Genomic DNA, 20,766 nt, shown 5'->3' on the forward strand with positions numbered 1-20,766 from the left:
ATGTTGCTAATTCTGTGTCTCTTGGAAAATCATGGATTTTCTTATTTTTTAAAGAACTTCGATGACCAGTTTATCAACTTTAATTGCATCAGTCACCTGCTAAACCACCAACATAGCATTAGAACTAACAAATCACCTTCCACTCAAATTTCCCTTAAATAGGTCAATTCACTGGATACTATTGGTACATAAAAATGTCCTCAGAGTAGGTAAAACATCAGGTGAAACCACAGATAGAGCTGGTAAGAAGCAGGCATAGCTACATATAGTGCATGTCAGGTACCTGACTAATTTGCATAAGATCTTTTGGTCATACTACTGCTATTAGATCACACAAAGAAAGCATCTCCTTCTGTATCATCACCAGAAATATTGTAGTTAGTCATTAACCCTTTGCCTATTAGGTGGCATTTCCTGATGAGGAAGTGTTAATGGCTCTCACATTAACACATGTGCAAGCACCCGTGAGTGATGGGTGAGGAGAGGGTTAAAAAGAGTTTCTTTATGCATGTGGTTCCTGTCTCAGCTGTGAGATCAGTTATAGGTCCTCGGCCAAAGATAACAGCTAAAATATAACAGATGCTGGTGCTTCCACAGCTGAGGTGAAGTATTTCCTTTCATCCTTACTAGTCACTGATAATGTCCCAATTCTCTATTCACTGGAAACGTCAAGGGCACGAGCAGGTTATTACAAAGTGAAATGAATGGACTGTTTAAACTGAGCCCACGCCTGCATGCAGTGTGATGCTTTTCCAGTCCTGAGAGATTAAAAGTCAGAGCAAGGAAGACAATGCTGCACTCGCAGAGGTGGTAATTGGACACTGACAGCTGGGGTCCTTTCTAACAGGGTAGCAGTGGGTAAAAGGGAGTTAACTGTCACCATCCAGGCCTCCCTGGCAAAGCCATCATTGCAGGGCTGATGTGCAAATACTTCCTGTGGCTACCGCCAGTCCATCCAAACCTGTCACTTTTTCAGCCCAGTCAAAACTCGAAGTATTTGAGTAAGTAGCCACCCCGCATGGATATAAACACTGTAAGAGGAACTAAACCAGCTTTGCAGAATTTGTACTTTACTAAATATTTTGAACATTTTTATAACACTACCTAGCACTCATTCATACTTTGCATTTTTACAGCTATTTGAATACATCTTAAACTGTGTGTTTTTTCTATGCTTGAAACACAACCACAAAATGTTTACATATCTGAAACATGGTCTATATAAAACGTTTTCCAAGCAAAGTCAATGACTTTAGGGATGTATTATGCCAGCAGTAAATGATACTGTCAATCATGTTGCTCTTCACCAGTATAGCTAAAATAACTTTTTAAGATACAGAGCTGGCACTGGCAGCAAATGCTTGCTCATGTGCAAAAAAAAAAGGCCAAATGTTCAGTAAGCATGCATAAATATATTGGTACATCAGGGGCATTGGGATATATGTAGCTACACAAATTTGGAGACTGACTTTTTTGATGCTTTCCTGAACAAATGTCTGTATAAGGCCAGTCAGTTCTTCCTTTTCCTCCCATAAAAGCAACCAAATCAAAAATGGTAATCATTAAGGAAAAAAAAAAAAAAAAAGTAGTCAAGTGCAAGATGCTCCACAGTAAATGAGGATGGAATGGGTCCATACATTTCTGTAGTCATGATATCCTGGGAAAATGAGGCTTTCTGTTCTGCTCATGTATGCAGCTCTAGAGTGTTATCATACAGAGTTGCTATGCCAGGAGTAAAGATGACACTAGAATACTGAAGTAAATAACGGTTGAACCGATAAAAATCACTTAAAGAGATAAAGGACAGCATAAAGAAACAAGTAGAAACTAATAGGTTGTCATGTCTATTTTCCTTGTATCAATGAAAGTGCATTTTTAGAAGAAATTGACAGATTATAAAGCCTAGATTGTAGCCTAAAGTGTTTTCCTCTCTGAAATCACCTTGCCAAAAAGCCACAGAGATGCAACGGCAACGTACACAATTTTGGATTTCTCAATACCATCTAGCCACAGGTTTTCTATGGATCTCAAGTTCTGTTTTTGTTAAAAATACATCTTGGTTTCTAACTCAAACTAACAGAAACTTGTATATCCAGATAAACCAAACAAAATAATAAGACCATGAAAAGTCACTGAAAAAAAAAAAAAATCAGGAAAGTCTAACATTCACTAAAACTAAGAAAATTTTATATCAAATGAAATGTTCTGTTAGTTGAAGAGGGTTGTGTGAGCTACAGATCAAGATGGATCCGTATGAATATTTGTTGTCCTTATTGCCTTCATTGGAACTACCTGTGTACAGAAGCTCCAGCCGGCATAAAATGTAGCTATCTGCTTTGGTAACTGACTCCTGAAGACCAACCTTTCCCATGGGAAAACATTCATTGAGCCTTAAAAGTCTCACTGACAGACGTTTGTTTTTCCAAATAATGGACATATTTCTACAAAAACTATTAGCTTTCCATGGGAAAATGCTGATAGGCTGCTAGAAAGCATAACAAATTAAAACCTAGAAGCAAATCTATACTGGTAAAATATTAGCTTGTTCATATATATGCAAAGGTGCCTTGTGGAAGTTACCAACCACACTCCTCTCCAGGAAGGGCTGCATCTCTCATGACGTATCTGTTCTTCTCACCAAGAAGCAAGGCCATGATTTATCATTAATATTGTAGTATGACCAAGAAACTCCATAGAGGAGAAGGAGAGCATGAGACAGCCAGAGTATATTTTTCCACTTGCACATTGGGCATTATTACAGAAAAAAAATTAGTCAAAACATGAAATAGTCTCAGCTAAATTATTTTTTTCTATTGGCAATAAAATTACAAACTTAAATTTTTGGACAGTTTGAATTACTTTTCATAGTTCTAGACTGACTGTGATGGAGACCATGATATGTGAGCTGAAGGAAATTTTGATTCAGAATAAAATTTCACCTTTCTTTCAAGAAAAGGTTACCTTGTAAGTTACTTGCAAGAATTTAATCTGTGGAACCAGAAATGTGCTTCAAAATTTAGAATTAGATCTATATCAAAATAAGAGGAGAACAGAAAAGAAATGCAAGTGAATATTAATGCTAAAGGCTAAATATAATATCAAAAGCAAATAAGATCAGAAAGAGGTCGGTTTTTTTCTTCAATATTTAAGCCAGCATCTAGAAAAGAAGAAGCTGCAAACCTTCATTTTCATAAAGAAGTACTTTAAAGGAAAATCTCTATTTGGACAGCTGCACTGAGATTTACCTGAATCTGTAGAAGAAACTGAGCTCTGAAAAACAATCTTTAGCTACTTATTTTGATGAATTTTATCTAAGATGACCAATAACATAAAAGTCAACATTTTTATTTAATCCTTTACTGAGTCAAGACAAAATAACACCCTTGCAGCTGTAACAATGCTGTTATTTACGAGGCCACGCAAGATGTTATATGCCATATATAGTTACTGTGCCACTATAGAATATTTTGTTGATAGTATCCAGATATCAGAAAGGGAACAGTATTCAGAAATTGCTCAGAGGAAGTGACAATGACATGGCATTTTTTTTCTATTGGACTGAGCAAAGCTGAGGACCTGCAAGTCCAGAGTTAGCACCTGAAGCAGTAGGTTTTTTCAGAGTGAATGGAACACTGAACGGCCTTTTCAGCCCCTCTATTAATGAGTATTATCAAATACTTGCCTAATAATTGCACCAGAATATTGAATTACAGTACATCCTTGCAAACATCAAACGCATGCTTCATCAGTAGAAATCACTTACAAGTAAAATGCAGAGTCTTAAATGAAAAGCATTCTTTCTGTGTTCCCAGTGATACCTCCTCTTTCATCTTTGAGTGCCGACTTGTTAGAATTTGGAACTCACAGTGTCATTAGGCTCACTGAACATATTCAAAATTGCTCCTTGCTACCTTATGGAAACCTCAGGTAAAATCATCTTTTTTCCAAAATTGGGAGAACAACTGGAGCTCTTCTAAATTTATTTTTGTTAGTAGTCTGTTGTGGCAGACAGAGATGAACTGCCTTCCCCCTCCTTTTTTTTTTTTTTTTTTAAGCAACATGTGTTAAAGGTATTATTTCATAAAATATATGTTTATTATGCAGTTATCTCAGCCTGAAGGCTTATGGCTTTCCAGCATGTATAAAACAGTACATAACTATAATCCATAGAGACTCTGGGTTTATTTAAGTCTCTTGACTCTCAGCAAAAATACAAAAATAGCACAAAGTAAATAGAAGGCTGCCTGAATGTAATAATCTTAAAAATAAATAAACACACCTTGTAAATAACCACAGAACAGCACTGTTGTCTAATTTAAGTTCCAAAGCTTACTATCTCTATCCAGATACTGGTAAGAGCTATTCACATAGTTGTAAACTTACTAGTTTCGACCATGCTTTCCAAATAAATCATGTAACCATATAAAGATATTTTAATAGCCAGATGTACTTTGGTTCCTCAATCATCTGATGTAGTAAGAAACATCTGGCAAGGAACCTGTCCAGAGAAGTACAATTTGCCTCCCCATAACAAACATAAGTACACATACACACAAGAAGATACCTTCCAGCCTCAAATACGCAAGTCTACCTCTAAGTATTACATCTGCTCATGTTTAACAATTCTCTACGGTTCAATATTTAACTATTTTAGCATTTAGTCATATGGACAAGTGCATGTGCTTTTGTATTCAGCAAACTACCACTAGGAATAAATGATAAAGAATGATATCCTTTACTGATTGTATCTCAACCATACACTCGGTCAAGGAACCAAAACAGATGTCAGCTTCTGAATCTCAGGAGGTGAATGTAGGCGGAACCTTCTGAAAAAGCCAAATAGGTTTTCAGACTTAACACTTACACAAGGAGCTTTCAATGCTCCCATTGTTGAAGTTGATGCACACGGAGAGTTAAACACTGTATTTGCAAGAATAATTCTATTGCATCCAGTTTTAGTTCTCTGCACAAATCATTAGTGTTTTCCCATGAAAATGAGGATGTTAGTAAAAAAAAAATTATAAAGTTGTTGGAAAATCTGACAGTATTTTGAAAAGGGATTTGGCAGCTTGGACAACCCTATACCACTTCATCGTGGATGAAAAAATGACAGATGATCACTGAAATCTAATTTATCCAGACTAATTTTCACCAATATAACAATGGGCTCCATTCTTCAAAAAAATCACTGAGTCTTGAACATTAGCAGTATCCCAATGGTGTTAACAAGCAAAAGCATTATTATATTTGTCACTGAAAATTGTTTATAGTGACAGAGGTGATTTCAATTTGTGGTTTTATTGCTATAAGACGTAATTTACCTGTTGACCATTTATTTTCAAGAATTCTTTCTTTGTTCACTTGAAATGTCATAGGATACTTTCTGGGTTTTTCATTTTATCAATGCCTGGAAGGAAGAATCAATATACTTGAAGTATTTCCTTTATTTGCATGCATTACACTGATGCAACTCTGTTCAGACCTTTGTGAATAAACACTTGTTTTTCAAAGAATGTGCAGTGTGATACTTGGTTACTGCTAAACTGATAATTGCAGGCAACTACTAAAGAATCCCAGATACACAAAGGAAGTAATATATTTTAATTTTTCAATAGACATTTGTTTCTGTTTCTGAGACTTAGCAGACTGATATTCTCTGTTCAAACGCCCTGTTAAAAGACTGGGAGCAAAGACTGTGCAGCCTTAGGACAAATGACATCTGTGTCCCTTAATAAACATTTCAGTAGTGAATTGTGAGGTATGATGACTAGACCAGACGATGCAGGTCTTATTTTTAAAAAGGGTATCAGAGAAAGCCAACAGGAGAATGGAGCCAAGTCGTTTTTAGCAGTGATTTTATAGTCTAAGTAATAATAATAGAGACATTTTCCTACTGCACACTAAACTAGAGGAAACCCTTCTAAACATTTTGCGTATTTTTCCTCCACTCATGCAGTAGTTACTATCATCTTGTCATTGGATATCCAAGTTTAATACTGAGTAGATGAATCTCCATGAAAATGAACTCAAGTGGTCAACCAAAGTTAGTAAGGGTAAAAGTTTAACAATAAAATAAAAGCAGATTACAGGTAACATTTAGGCAACAGCAACAACAAAAATGCACAGTATTCTACTAGAGCACAGTTCTTATCCATAATCAGTGAGAGCTCTCCAAAATCATTAGTCATAATCCCACAGATGGTAGCACCATCCCTTTGGCTCCTCAGCCAAGCTCATAAGCATGTTTCAGACGGCATACTTTATCTTATAAGGTAATTCCTTTTGTAGGCAAAAGAAACACAGAAAATCTAATCCACTGGACTTCACTGAAGCATTTGATATGGTGCCATATGGGAAGTTCTTCATTCACCTGGTAAAAGCGGAGATTAGCACCAGGACTGTAAAAGGGGTAGTGGACATGAGTAATTGTGCGCAAGTACTGAAACAATGAGGCTAGAAGGAGGTTACTCGTTTCAGTCTTGGAGCCGATTTTCACAAACAGGAATAATTCACTAGTGAGTTTGCCAGTAGCATCAATGCAATGGAGGGCTGGAATATGCTATAGGAAAAATAAGATCAGTTATTGTAGGGTTAGACATGATACCCCAAAAAAATGATGCAAAAAAAGCAGAAAACCAGGAACAGGATTACTAGATTTCCACTGTGACAGCTCCACAGATGGAAACAGGCAGAGGACAGAATGATCTGGATACATTTTCCAAACTCTCACATGTTTATGCCATCTAACTCTGGATGTACCTTGAGGAATTTCCACTAGGGACAAACATTTTTGTCTGGGTACAAAACATCAGAAAGCCCTCTTCTGGAAGACTGTGTACACTTACGGTCAGCCAAGCTCATAAAAAAATTTATTTAAACCAGAACAGAACTACCAGAACAAATAAGAGAACAGAGAGTCAGGATGTTAAAAAACAGAATGGCATATTGATCCTGTTTAAAAGTTTAAAGGGACTTCAATTTTCCTCAGCAAGCAGTCAGAGCGATTAGCACTAGCAGGGGCAAAAACCTTCTCAGGAGTCTGTTGGTATAGGCACAAAGGTGCAAACAATCTTCTCCCAGTTCATATTGCTCCCACTCCCATGTGAACATGTCTCCACCAGTTCCCCCAGGCCAGCACTGTGCTGGCACACCCAGACTCACCCATTCAAAAGAGTTAGCCCACATCCTTCGTGGGTGCAGGGAGGACTCATCTACTCACATCACCGTCAGGCTGCTGAATACTAAGAATGGCTCTCTGAAAAAAGGGAAAAGATGCACTTTCACAGTCCCTCTGCAAAGCAGGCTCCTGAAGAACCTCTTGCCTTGTACCTGGTATTTACTAGTGCCATCATATTTATAGCAGAAACAAACGTCCCATGGGCAGGGACACCCTCCACCAGATCTGGATGCTCCAAGACCCATCCAACCTGGCCTCAAACACTTCTAGGGAGGGGGCATCCACAACTTCTCTGGGTAACCTGTTCCAGTGTCTCACCATCCTCATTGTAAAAAAACTGACTACATAGTCATAGTCCAGGTAAGAAAGTGGTAGTGTTCCTGCTGAGAATAAAACTGTACATCTTCAGGAAGTCTTCTGAGGTCTCATCATGTTCAGTCCTTCTCACATCCAGCTAACATGGCTAGGGACAAACAAATCTGTCCTGCTTTCATCACTTTTCTATCATTCCTCTTTTTAGGCTCAGGAAAGGTTATCCTGTCAAGCCCTAAGCCTTTTTATGATCATCACATCCTACCCTCTTCCATTTATTTTTATATTCACTATCTTTTATTCTTATTATATCTATCTAACCCAAATACATGGAATTGAATTTTGCAGTCCTTTGTCAATACTCTGCTCAGTCAATAGCAGGTTGAGGTGCGCAAAAGGATGCAGAAGTAATTCAACAGTATATAATGGTTTTCTATACGGCTTCTGAAACTGATTTTTCTTCCTTATTTTCAAAACAGAACAACTACAACAAATTATGCTTTGAGCTTTTACCCAAATGAATAAGTAAACAGTTTCAATATAAACACTGGCAGTTTAAGCACTCATGAGAACAAAGATTTAGTGAGTCAGTGGAGATCTCAACATTCCAGTTAAATCACTGGGGGATACCAGTGCAGAATGGTGTAAAGACATGCCTAACTAATGCACACTTTCAAGTCACTAATGCGTTCATATGATTTCATAGTTATCTAAAACAAAGTTTGTTTTAACTCAGATGGTACATATAAATTGACTTTAAAATAAAATTTCTCCAGATTGCGGTGCCACAGAGATTAAGAGATTTTTAAATACTAGAAGTAAACCTGAAATGAATTTAGATCTCTGACTAATCAACTATTCTAGATTAGTTGCTTAAAAATCTAAATTCAACCTAGAGGACAGCAAATAAAGACTGAGTGGGTGGCACTTAAATGAAACTGAAAAGCCTTATAATTAAAATCAATTCACTTTTTGTTCTACCTGCTCAGAACCGAATTCAGGTTTTTTATTTAACTGCATAAGAATACCAAGCTTACACCACTATAGGTGTTAATTATACTATAACCTATCAGATGAGAACAAATGTCAACATGGTTATGTTTCGCCAAAAAAATACCCCAAACCCCGCAAAATAACAAAATGGCTTTTATGGTCACTTTAAAGTTGTGGGTTAGATTCACTAATATATTAATTCACCATGACTAATTTACAGCACTTTGGGAGCACAAGGCAGCCATAAACTTCTCTTAGCAAACCTTAGCTAATTTCACAACACTGAGCTGTGGCAAGTTAGCCATACTACAGTAAAGAATCCAGCCTGGCAGCCTCTCCTATAACATGACAATGCCATGCTTGTGCATGATTTATTCCTACACCAAGGGAAAAAACTTTTGCAGCTCTGGGAATTTTTACATAGCTATGCAGTAAGGGAGTTCACCGAGGAATATATTTGGTCACAGACTAGTTAAGATGGAAAAAATGTATAATCATACTCAAATCACCCAATGATTTTCTGGAGCATCTGGGTGCTGTTAGGTTGGCTTCTTTGGGTCTGATTATATTGTCAGCCAAGTGGTTTCCACATAACCTGCATTAAGAAAGCTCTTTTGCCAGATAATTGTTACAAACCAGTCTCAAACTATCAAAACATGGCAATTGGTCTACTTTTTTTGCTTGCTACACCACCCTGTTACTAACAGCAACATAAAAGCAAGTAATGATGAAGTATCACACTTTTATTATTTTCATTACCACTGAGCCCTAAAGCCCCACCACTAGAGAGGACCTCACTGTGCAAGGCATTCTACTAACAGAGTAAAACCAGCTCTGGACAGAAAACAGCGCTCTGCAGAAAACCAGAGAGGACAGTTAAACAGTAACAATTTACACTGGGATGAGGCAAACTAAAGAAAAGAACAAGCAAGGAATCACAGAATCATCTCGGTTGGAAAAGACCTCAAAGATCAACTAGTCCAACCATTAACCTAACACTGACAGTTCCCAAAACACTGACAGTTCCCAACCACACCATATCCCTCAGCGCTATGTCAACCCGACTCTTAAACACCTCCAGGCATGGGATCTCCATCACCTCCCTGGGCAGCCCATTCCAACACCCAACAACTCATTCTGTAAAGAAATGCTTCCTAATATCCAGTCTAAACCTTCCCTGGCACAACTTGAGGCCATTACCTCTTGTCCTGTCACTTATTACTTGGTTAAAGAGACTCATCCCCAGCTCTCTGCAACCTCCTTTCAGGGAGCTGTAGAGGGCGATGAGGTCTCCCCTCAGCCTCCTCTTCTCCAGACTAAACACCCCCAGTTCCCTCAGCCGCTCCCCATACGACCTGTGCTCCAGACCCTGCACCAGCTTCGTTGCCCTTCTCTGGACACGCTCGAGTCATTCAATGTCCTTTTTGGAGTGAGGGGCCCAAAACTGAACACAGGAATCGAGGGGCGGCCTCACCAGTGCCAAGCACAGGGGTCAGATCCCTTCCCTGTCCCTGCTGGCCACTCTATTGCTGACACAAGCCAGGATGCCATTGGCCTTCTGGGCCCCCTGGGCACACTGCTGGCTCCTCTTCATCAGGCTGTCAGTCAACCCCCCCAGGTCCCTCTCTGACTGGCAGCTCTCCAGCCCCTCCTCCCCAAGCCTGTAGCGCTGCTGGGGGTTGTTGTGGCCCAAGGGCAGCCCCCGGCATTTGCCCTTATTGAAACTCCTCCAGATGGCCTCAGCCCATGGCTCCAGCCTGTCCAGGTCTCTCTGCAGAGCCTCCCTACCCTCGAGCAGATCAACACTCCCACCCAACTTGGTGTCAGCTGAAAACTGACTGAGGGTGCACTCGATCCCCTCATCTAGATCATCAGTGAAGATGTTAAACAGGAGTGGCCCCAACACCGAGCCCTGGGAGACACCACTTGTGACTGGCCGCCAATGGGATTTAACCCCATTCACCACAACTCTCTGGGCCCGGCCATCCAGACAATTTTTTACCCAGCAAAGCATGTGATCATCCAAACCACGAGCAGCCAGTTTTGCCAGGAGAATGCTGTGGGAAACAGTGTCAAAGGCCTTACTAATGTCAAGGTAAACAACATCCACAGCCTTTCCCCCACCCAATAAGCAGGTCGCCCTGTCGTAGAAGGAGATCAGGTTTGTCAAGCAGGACCTGCCTTTCATAAACCCATGCTGACTGGGCCTGAGCATCTGGTTGTCCTGCATGTGATGTGTGATGGCACTCAGCATGAGCTGCTCCATCAGCTTCCCGGGCACCGAAGTCAAGCTGACAGGCCTGTAATTTCCCAGATCATCCTTCCGACCCTTCTTATAGATGGGTGTCACATTGGCCAATTTCCAATCTGTCGGGACCTCCCCGGTCAGTCAGGACTGCTGGTAAACGATGGAAAGCGGCTTGGCGAGCACCCCAGCCAGCTCCTTCAGCATCCTCGGGTGTATCCCGTCTGGTCCCATAGACTTGTGTGTGTTTGTAATACAGAAGAAAGAAGAGACTGTAGAAAGAAAAAGAGATGTTCTACCGAAAGGAAAACAGAAGAGGTGGAGAAGGCATCTAAAGGAAGCCCAGAATTAGCACCTAGTAAGACTTACAAACATCTTTATTTTTGTCCATTATTCCTAAATACTCTGCCCTTACAAGCCTTATTCTACTAAACTAGGGCTAGGGCTTGGGATTTCTCTTAGGGCTAGGGCTTGGGATTTCTCTTAGACCAGGCAGAGAAAGTTCCTTGTATTTTGGGGTGAGCAGCCCTGTTCTATGCAGGTGCAATTCCCTGTAATGGTCTCTTCAGAGCAATATGCCTTCCAGTAGGACATAGTAGTCAATGTGACTAATACCAGTCATATGCAGTTCATCCCTCTCTCATCTTGCTGCCGGGGAACGAGTGTGCAGGGTATATTTTATGTTATCAAGATTTGGGTTTTCTCACACTTGCACTCAATGCAGAAGACAAAGCCAGCTGAAGAAATATCTTTTAACTTTGCAGCAGAAATGCAGAGACTTATGAAAGTTTTATGTTCCTGTGAAAGTATACGTGAAGCGCATGCCCTAACCTAAATACAAATTTTGGTTTTTAAAACTGCTTGTCTGTTTACTTGGGGGTCACTAGGTTATCTCACCCTCTATATCTCTGACAGACCTAGACCTCCAGGGATGTAAGCATGCCAGATACTGATCTAGAAAACAACGAGAAGACAATATTTTCGGTGCGTGCATGTGTGCAAGTGATCTAACAAGACAGAAAAGATCTGAATGCTATTTTTCATGAAGCCAGTAAAGGAAAGGTGTCATAGAAATGAAACCAGGGCTACGAACAGATGCTCAAAGCCATCAGAAACACTGATGGTTGCTTTCAGCAGATGAATGACCTTGATGCATCAATAGGCCAGCGCCTGCACTCTCAGCGATCCTTGTGGCAGTACAGAGCACACAGTGATGGTCCACAGGCCCTTTCACTTTGCCTGTAGTAAGTTCATTCCCCTCCATGCCATAATGAGCACTTGAGCAGCAGTAAAAATGACACCTGGACATAAAGGCACAGCAGGCAACCACAGGCCTTGGTGTTTCTGAATAATTTCTGGGATAGTTGCTCAGGTAACATTTCCTTCACTGCAAGCCTCTACCCCTAAATCTACCTCCCACTGTGCCTTGTAGTCACCACATTGTTCTAGCTGTGATGAGCTAAGGATATAAACAAGGCAAAGCATATATGGAGAGAGGTACCAGTGCCATTTTTATTAAATCAGTCGATGCAGCTGAATACCTTATCTTAGCTGTCCCCTTCCATTTCCTTTTGCTCCCCTCTCACAGCCTGTTTTGATTTAACTCCATTCAGGCAGGAGTTCTTCACATAGGTAATACAAAGTTTATAAGACACAAAATGTGTGTGTGCACGTACATGCACACTTGCCCATTATTCCCACACCATCCATACCTGTAGTTGAGACAAAGCTACAAGAGCCAGAAGTGGGGAACAGGAAAGGAAAATAAAAGGTGAGGATTGCATCAGTGTCGCCAGAGCCTAAACTGGGAAAAAAACAAAATGAGAACTTGAATGTTTCTCACTGAGCTGGGATATGACCTTCCATCAATCCTAGTCCTCATAGACTTGAAAGATATTAAATCACCTCTGTGGCAGGAGCCCAGTAATCAAGAGCCACAATCCCATAAGCATTAAGTTGATGGACTGATTTGCCCCTGGGCTGCAGAAGGGCATGTTTTCAACTACAGGGTCTGAACAGCGGCTGATGCTGTGCCACAAACAGCTGTGATGAATCTACACACACACACACACAAAAAAAAAAAGGGTGCTAGCAGTAGTAAAAAGGCTTCCAGAGAATGGTTTAAAGTCCACAAAATCAACCAGTCCCATTTCTCCTCCTTAAGATTAGGAGAGAGCAGCAAACCACACAGGGGGTGGGGTGGAGGGCACAGTATAAAGGCATGCTGAGTACAACCTTGGTTACGGAACTTTTTTTTTTTTTAAATCGCTTATTTTCTATTTATTTCTTTGATTTACCCTGCTGGAAAAATAAAATAGGCAGTATAATTTCCTAAACCACAAGACTTCACCACAGACCATCTCATCTTTGTGCTGGTATCCAAACACAACAGGCGTGGAATATACCCCTTCATCTCTTTGGGTGGTAAATTGTTACTCAGTCCACGGAAAATAAAAGGAACAGATGCACAAAGCAAAACCATGGTCCTCAGTTTTGCAGGTTGGACAAGGCAGTCCCATCCTCACAGCACCACTGCTAACCCTATGGAACAAATCCTTAACATGAGGGTGTTGGTGTGAATGACTGACAACTACACTGTGGTAAATACACATTAACACTTACGGGTTGAAAGCAGCCAGGTTGACAAGAGCCCCATAGTAACAGATGAGCCAGCTTTGAGTGGAATCCTAATTGAAGACAGCAGCATGGCTGGACATTTTGCACCAATGTGCCGGCCACCTGCTCACAGGATAGGAGAAATGCTAGGCATGGTTCTGTGGATCTTGAGAGGGGAATATTTTTCAGATGCTAAGCAAGTCCATGGAATGAATGGCTTTAACTAAGCACATCCATAAGATCTCAGGCACATTTTAGCAGAACATCACCAGAGTGTAAACGCTGCTGTTATTACAGAATACTAATCTATTATGTATGGGTTTAAGCACAGGGGATAAGGCTCTCTTGAAACCAATTTAAAATCAAACCAACTCATAGCTAAAAACTAGCCATTATTCCAAAGTTGATTGCTTTGTTTTTAAAAGGACTTTAGGAACAGTAATGACTTCAGTTTTTTGGTGGTTCATTTCACGGCAGAAGGAATTGGACTAAATCTGACACAGCACCATACTGTCTTGTTCACCATTTGTAGTGGAGACATTACTGGTGATAATTTAGACATGTTCCAGATGCAAGAGAAATGGTCACTCATTTCTAAGATTCCTGTGTTAAGCCAAATACACAGGAATAGAAATAGAATAGAAATTCATACCAGAGGGTGCATTATTTATTATTTTCCTCTCCAGAGGCAAGAAAATTGAAAGGCATCCAGCACAGACACCACCATATACATGGCTAAGAAATAACAGTTAGCTGTTTATTAAACCTCCCAGTCCCATACAAAGAGAAATTTAATGTTGGTGATTGCACCTACTGTAAGATTTTCTTTTTGCTATGAATTTAATTATTATACATACTGTAAGCATTCTGTTAAGGCCTCATCTTTTAAATTGTATTGTCTGTTTTACTTCATTACTAATCTGAGTTTTGAGGTCCTTCGTTCATCAGCAAACTCACTTTTGTACTGAAAAAAATAGTTTCACTTGTACAGGAAGAGTAATGTTATAAGCAAATAAAAATACAATACCACACATTTATCCTCAATTACACAAACTTATTAAACAAAAGATCCAATAAGGTCACTCAGCAAAACAGTAACAAAAAGGATTCTTATTTTCATTAACTGAAACATTTACAAAAATCTTACAATTATTAATTTCATTTTCATTTTTAACCTCATTCTCCAGGCTGATTGAAATGCAGTGCTTGAAAATGACATCTCAGAAGTTTTCTAGAACTTTATGAATTTCTTCCTATACAAGTGACATTTGACATGTTTCAGCGATGCAGTTTCTACAGACAACAATGACTTGTAGATTGTTTTCCCTAATTCTTCCCTCTGCATCTCACCTGAATGCTTCTACATTTGTTATTGTCACCCACAGACAAAAAGCTTCAGATCTGGGATCCATTTGAGATAATTTGAAATATCTAAGGAAGATAAACCCAAAGATAATTCACTTCAGAGCTATGCACTTACTGTGCACAGGTTTTCCAAAACACTGTATTCAAAACTTATCTGAAAAAGAAGAGGTAAAGGAGGGAGGGGGAGGAAGAGAAGGCCATGGATTGTCACCTAAGGGCAGGAAGTAGAGTTCTAACTTTAATTTATCTTAATTAAAGCTGGTAACTCTAATTAACCAGGTATGCTTTGAATCTATAGATAATTCATTAGGCTAAAGCCACAGTTAAATAACAGATTGTAATTTTATATGCTAATATTGAAAGACTTCCTAATGTACTGAGCTTAAGTCCACAAGAAATTTTAAGATGAAAGTGCAAGTTTCTGTGGGAAGGTATCTGCTGTTCCAAATAGCTCAGGCATGACAATTATCAAAAGGTACTATGAAAAAAACCCTCCAATTAATCACAGATGAAATGAAGGCTTATGACTGATTCCCATGAGGTCATTTGATTTTGCTTAAATTGACAAAGACAAATTGTCTAACTATATTGTAAATATTCTGAAATACCTCCATAACTTATTGTCCTGGACTTCAAGTATTATGGGACAACTGTTTTAACAAGTGTAATTCAAAACAGCAACACTAACTCTATTGTCAAGGGATTTATCACAAAGATTAAGCTGCTTATTGCAACAAGGAGCAGAAATTGCCATTACACAACTCTGATTAAACAAATTACTTCACCACTTGATTATTCTTTTTGTACAAGTGAGAAGAGATGTAAGGTGCGGCTATCGGAGAAGGCAAGGAGAGATCAACATCAGGGCACACCTGTCTGTCTATATGCTAAGTGTGACAAGAAGCATACCAGTCAAAGTCTTGAGGCAGCTTGCAGCAGACAGCCTCCATTCCATCTTCCTCCATTAGACATTCAGCTAAGCACAAAAACATCTAATGGGCAAAGGTCTCCAAAATGCTGGTTTAAACATGTTGGCATCTGGTAGGTTCATAGTTCCCACTTACTGTACCTGCATTATAACTAAGTTTGGGGTTCTTCTCCAGATCTCCGTCTGCTGACCCCCCGAAGAGCCAAAGCTGCCCTTCACAAGGTGATGGTTGCAGACTCAGTGCTTCAGTGGGGAAATCTACCTCCCAGACATTCTGATGCTGTTCTAAGGTAGCTTACCCAGGAGAGACATTTCTTATCTCTTCTCTGTCTTTGTAGAACTTCTGTAGAAGAAAATCTGGGATAATACTCTATGCTCCATTTCCACCTGATCACAGCAGGTATAAGGCTACTTGTGTTTCCTGTCTTTCCCAGTTTCCAAAATATTTTTTTTTTCTATTTCTACAACTTACTAGACACCTAGTCCATACTTTCCAAGTTATATCCTACTTGAAGTCTTATTAGATGTGAATCTGACAAGGAACTCTGAAATCATAAGCACCTCTAAACTCAAGACCTTGTTTTAAAACTGCTTACCTCTTCACTAAACTGTAAACATTCAGACTTAAATGATATACAATTGTTTTTAAAACACTAAAGCCCTGATTTGCATTTGCAATGCACTGATATAACCCCAGAGTAGCAGTACTTACACCAGCACAAAACCAACATACATCCTATCAGAATCCACTTTCACACACTGTATTCTTTAAAGTGTTCATTTTCCCCACCCCAGATGCACTGAACTTACTGTTTTAATAATTAGCATTAAAAAGCCTGAACTTTAAAAAATACAATAAGCATACAAGTAACACAATCCACATAAAAGACAAAAAGTATTTGTTCTTTCATTAGACTGACTTTTCCTTAGATGCATTTAAAATACCACATCATAAAATGTATGTGAGGAGACCATTTACTGCATGAACAATTAAACAGTTTTCTCTTTCTTCCTTTATTTGTATAGGCAACTGGCTACCCCACAAACCACTTGGCCAAACAACCTGTTGGACTACTTCCAGGAAGCATCGAGACATTTACCAAATATCAAAGGCTGTAATTACACTTTCATCGTATGTTCCAACTCGTCCCAGAATAGTCAAGAGACATTAAAGACAACAATCTCATCTGAAGCTAATTACTGACAACTAGCTCAATACTGCCTATAGAACTCATCATCTTTGATTTTCTTCATTAAAGAACAGTCTCACCAGTTCCCATGTTTCTCAAAGTATTTCTTGAAAGAGTTATAATTTAGTGGCGATGAATTCCAGGTCCTGGATTTCTTAAAATTTTTGAACTCCACTGTCCTACTAGGTTCTTCATAGTGGGTCCAAGTTTGGTCATAACTCTACTGACGTAATGACTGGTTGAGAGGGAGGAAAAAACCCAACATAAAGACGCACTGCTAAGTTCATAAAAAGTTGGGGTTTTTTTTCCCAGAAAATAAAGGAAACATTTTTCCAATCAAATATGTTTTATGGTTTCTTTTCCCACTCAGATTTTCAGGATATTTAATAATTTTCTTTTTCCTCACAAAACATTGCTTGTTAAAAAGTACCGTTGCTCACATTTTACAGATAGGGTACTGAGGCACTTTGGAAGTCCGTGGCAGAACTGGGAGCTTTAGCCTGGTCTCCAAAATACCAAGCTGGTCTTCAAACTACTGACAATCCTTTCCTATTGCTGTTCTCAAATAGCAGATGCAATAACTTCAGGCTAACAACATTCTGGCTGAAGCTGTGTTGGAAACCAGACTGATTAAACCAGTGGAAACATTTTTGAAGAGATTTCCCTGACCAGCATGGTTATCTAGTTTTCAGATTTTTCTCCCCCAAGAGAGATGGTGGACAAGCTACTTCAAGGGGAAGTATTTCAATTTGCTACAAATATTAATCAAATTTTCAATGGAATCAGTGTTTTGTTCAAAATATAATAAAATTAAAAAAAAAAAAAATAGATGAGCAATAATACTCAGAGGTCATACAGACCTGCAGTGTTTTTTAAAGTCTCACTTGTCCACTTGGTGATTGCTTTGGTTAAAACATTTCACTTAAGCAAAGCATGCTTTTTTGGTGTAACTGGTGGGACAGGACCCATAGGGATCAATCTCCTCACCCAGATGGGAGGAATTCTCAGCAAACCAGAAACATGCTATTGTCTCCTACAGTTAATACACAGAGGAGGCACTCTAAGCGGCACTGGGTAGCAGCAAGGTGTGCTGAAGACAGTCTTTAAAAACTTCTGGAACTGGCTGTTCTTTAGTATTTGGTCTATATCCTGCTAAGCCACAGTCCTGTAACTGAGACATAGCAAACACCCTGTTTTCCAAAACTGAGATCATACTAGAAAAGATTCTATACTAAGGTGACTCTTACTTACATACTTACACTTTCACATCTGAAGACATACTAATGTAAATTGAAGTCAATGTTGTATTTCTTTACTCATCCCATGCTCGCCCCTCATGTGTTGAATGAGCCACACACTTCTCCTTCCTTACCCACCCCAGCTTTCCCTCTCAGTAGTCCCAAACACTATGGTTTCTGCCATTTGTCAACTCTCTATTGTAGCCCTGATGCCCAGTAAATAAAGTGTTACCATTGCTTGTCACAGGTCAAGTGTTATCCTTGGTTTTGCATTATGCTGCCAGTGGAGGTCTCAGGACACATCAGTCTGGGGCTGCCTGAAGCTCTTGTTCGAGCCTGTTTAGTTGTAAGAGCAATTATCTAGCAACTATTAGGTGACTATTGGCTAATTTACCTTTAGCCTTTAGCTTAGCTCTGTATAACTGTATGGTGCAAGGCTTACTTTTAAGTAGCAGATGACAATAACAAGTAGTACTTTGGATCCTAAACCAAAAAGTAACATGGAGGGCATAGGAGAGCAGCATAGCATTGTCAGTACAGACACAGGATGATCCCAGAGATCCCAGGACTATAAGCTACTGGCAACCAGTGGTCAATGACTAGCCAGGAGAGGGATGAGTCCTTGGAAGCTGGGTAAAACCAGCTCTAGGGGTAACCGAGAGAGAAAAGAATAAGGCTCAAACATATGTCAAAACCACCATATATAGTGAATTCAAATGTAATGTGGAATTACAGACCAGTGAAGAATGAGATAGGTGCATAGCATGTTAACAAACATAAAAATGCCTGCAGGCAGATCCTAAAGTGAGAAGAGACCTCTCCCAAGGATGGACTCAGAATACTCAGGATGCAGACAACTCATCAGAAACTTCCTCTTCCACCAAGGTTGAAAACATTGATCTTCAGACTCAGAATGCCAATGGAAGGGCAATTATAACATTAGAGAAAGGGATACATACTAGAAAACGTGTGTATGCCTCATTTTAGCCATATTTACTTCAAAATGTAAGTGTATTATTGTAACAGGAATGATAATAAACCTTTGATTAGACAATTAAGATTTTAATTATACTAATGTTAAAATCTTGGTTTTGCATATAAGGTGTGTTCTTTTTGCCTGTAACAAGATCTTGAATGTGACAAATTGGTGGGAATTCAAGGAGCCTATTCTGTAACTGGGATGCAACAATTTCCTAGCATTAACATGGTCACTGTTCATCAAATTCAGATTAATTCTGCCTTGGAGAAGGGGCAAGAGTGTTTTTGAAGAGTCAGGCAATGGTACAAAGAACATGATATGGACTAAAACACCAAATTTTTTGCAGCTTTACAGCCTCTAAAATGGTGGTATTTCAAAAGTGACAGATTCTAAATCAATACAAAGCACCAACTCAAACAGCACTGAAGCCCCAGACATATGACATTAACATATGGTGCTCATAAACTATACTACTACAAGCTCAAATTTAAAGAGGTTTATGGTTATCTTCTACACAGAATTATCTCGTCTTAAGGTATCATACACATGGATCACAGTAACAAGATCCATGCCTAAGAAAAATCACTGGTCTCCTGGCCAGCTTTGATTGTGAGCAATGGTAAAGGAATAATGCTGTTTCCAACACATTCAAGCTACAACAGGAAGGGCCCCATGAATTCTCAAGGCTGAACAAATGTCAGCACCTGAAAGGGAGAGTTCAGCCTTATACCCTACCCATGGATTTTTTTGCATCACTTTTGCTTTGTTTGGGGCTGAACATCATTACTAGATTTTTTTCAGCCTCCCATCTTATTCAGACAGGGTGGGCAGTCATTCCACAAAGCACCTGTGAAGTTATTTCAGCAAAAGAATTTGACCAGACCTAGCACCTCAGAACTGAGACCCTGCTCAGTAAAGTCAAGGAGGTTTGCCATTTTGCCAGGATTTTATACCGCACATCAGGTGCTGCCAATTAAAAAGTCTCAAAAGAGTGGAATTCCTGCAGTTATATGAATAAGCGCATTATATATGTGAGTAAACAAGATGAATCCATAAGTTTGTTGAAAAAATGGAAAATACAGATCTATAAACCCCAGAAACAATAAAATATAACTTCAGTGTAAAGCAAAATCTAACATGAGTTTTCGTTCTGATGTCAAAGTGGGAGTTCTAAACTTTGGAGGGGCTTTTTAGAATAAGATTTTATTAATTGCAGAATCAAATTTTCTAGAAATCAATCGTTTTGCTTTTACATTTTGTTTTATTTTTGGACTAAGGCACAGCAAATTTTGCCAAGAAAGGGTAAGATCCTGCATAATATAGCTGCTCTAGGGATGATAAGAAGCTATATAAATCCTCCCGAAGGAAGGGATTTGTGCTCTTTTGTAGAACTATAAATAGAAAGCAAACTAAATCATTTAAAAGCTGCTATTTACCCTGTTGGTTCTTGTTCATCTTGTAAACTAAATGCAATAAAAGAACAAAGACTATTTTCCATTTTTGAGGATTGTTTTTCTATCAGAGCTGCTCAGATACAGTTTATTTTCCAGTTGGTGAATTCAGATTGAAGAGATTTCTGTCCCTCATCCCTATACTTGGCACAACTTCTCAATTTTTCAAAAATACAGTACCACATCAACGTTTTACACTATAAATTTAACGCAAGATAAAGCCCTGAACTCTGCTTGCTGAGAAAAACAAGCAAAATGTTCTTAGAAAATTG

Source organism: Athene noctua, chromosome 4 (genome assembly GCF_965140245.1).
Source record: "Athene noctua chromosome 4, bAthNoc1.hap1.1, whole genome shotgun sequence".
Taxonomy (NCBI): domain Eukaryota; kingdom Metazoa; phylum Chordata; class Aves; order Strigiformes; family Strigidae; genus Athene; species Athene noctua.